Source organism: Mus caroli, chromosome 6 (assembly GCF_900094665.2).
Source record: "Mus caroli chromosome 6, CAROLI_EIJ_v1.1, whole genome shotgun sequence".
Lineage (NCBI taxonomy): Eukaryota > Metazoa > Chordata > Mammalia > Rodentia > Muridae > Mus > Mus caroli.
This window is the reverse complement of record NC_034575.1, coordinates 124,136,484-124,138,686: the sequence shown is the minus strand read 5'-3', so window position 1 is coordinate 124,138,686 and position 2,203 is coordinate 124,136,484.

Sequence of the window (2,203 nt, the reverse complement as noted above, 5' to 3'; positions counted from 1 at the left end):
CACTTTAGTGTTAATAGCACCAGGGGGGTTTTACTCTCGGCAGGCCTCAAGAATAATGTAGTGTCATGGACCCCTAAATTCCTAGGCCTTGCTAATTCTTATCTTATCTGGAGAATCTCCATTTGTCAGGAGAGTATACCAACTTGCTCTTGGTATGGAATGTAGCCTGTACTAAAGATTTCTATCTCAGTGAGATTCCCAGGCTCTTTCTGCAGACCAGTTGAGTCACTGGCCTCGTCTATTGTAATGCTTAATTAGTTACTGAATAGGTTAAACTTACTTGCTGCTTTCTGGGATCTTGGAACACTGGGTTTAGCTATGTCAGAATTCAATCTTAAAAGGCACTTATAATAGGGTAATACTAATGGAGAGCACGTGGCTCCATACACTAGACTAACATGGGAATGGAAAATTAATGTATGGGTTAGAGAGGTTAGAGAGAATGCCAGACTCCAGGAGGAGAGCTTCCTTGAAACGCTTTTTTTCCTCATGAGCAGCTTCCAAGCCTCTGCCTGTCAAGCTGACTTGACTGGAGAGCGTGGCATTTCTCCCTTTCTTTTTTTATTTTTCAGCCGAAGTTCCAGGATGTCCTGCCTCATCGTAGCTACAGATCTCAGGAGCACTCTAAAGATGAGTGGAAACACAACGATTACTAATAAAACAATGCCAAAAATAATAACAAGTAGGATTATATATTGAACCCAAATCCAGGGGGTTCAATGCACTTAGGTTGTTTTTCAAATCTCTAGCCAATACATCAATGTTCCAAGTGTCCAGATGGCTTTTACTAATATCTGAAATTTTTGCCTTTAACTGTTCTAAGTCATGAGAAATATCAGTATCTTTCCATATTCCCTGTAAATGAGCTTTAGTCTTTTCCCAGTCAGTGGTTGTATTATAAGGTCAGGGGGTGACACAAATGTATTGGAAAGAAGCATGACATTTAGCAGCTAACCTGGTCTTAATATTAGCAATATTTTGCCCTATTGCCAGCACTATTTCTTCTAGGGCGTTAACCTTTGCTTCTAATTTTTTATCTATAATATACAACTCTGACAAGGCTACAGAAATATTCTTATGCATATCATTAACAAAATGAGCAGTATGCAGTTGCTGAACTAAGGCTGTAGTAGATAATGTAAAGGAAGTTAAAATTGCAATTAAGGCAGTAATTCCTAAAATCAGCACTGCTACAAATTTCTTAGGTCTAATAAGTTCGTTTAGTCTTTTTAAAATTTGCAATCCTGAATTCTCAAACCAAGGATCATTTCCTAACTCTACAGGCAGTAAAACATACCCATGTCTCTTAAGCAAAATCATAACAGCAGATTCCTTGTCTAAATTAGGATTTACACAATTAGTTAATTGACAAGAATTACAATGGATATGAAAAGACTTGCCAAGATTGGTGATCTTAACTCTTAAAATTATCTAACAATATAGCATACAGGTAAGGTACACAATTTTTACAGTTATAGGGGGCTGGCCTGAATGGCCAAAAACAATGTCTTTGATGAAATCTTGTCCAATACTCTATAGCAGTCCCTCTGCCTCACAAGTCAGCTTTTTTAGTTGTCCCCAAGTCGACACCAGGTTGGCTCTCCTTGCTGTAGCCCATGGCAGAGATAGGAAGAGTTTCTTTGTTTGTAAGTGGCTGCTCTCTGATTTCTTTTTCCTCTGTGCACTCAATACAGCTTTCTGGTCACCACTGTCAGGGCAGTCACAGGTCACAGGTCAGCCTGTCACATTGGAAGCTAGCATGCTCTTGCAGCATTCTGTGAAAAATCAGAAACATTCCCCCTTTTCCCCATATTAAATATCTGAACAGTATCATGCCATGTGCCAATAAGTGGATCCCTTCATCTCATGAGTATGTCTGATTGTAGGGTGCCATAGACATTTAGAGAGTTTTGGCATTTAAATTAAAAAGATATAGATTTAAAGTTCCACAGTACTGTTTCCTTGAGAATTATAAAAAAAATCTCAGTAATATGGATAACATTAAATTGTTGACAAAACATCTCAAATGTTTGGCTGTAATAGCCAGTTTTAATTTGATTTGGAACACCAAGCAAAAAAATCAACACAGGCAACTATACTTTTAGTTGCTTTTTTTTGTTAAAGCAGTTGTAATTAGAAAGACTACAAAGGTATCAATAGTCACATGTGTATATTTTATTTTTCTAAAATCAAAAATGAGTAT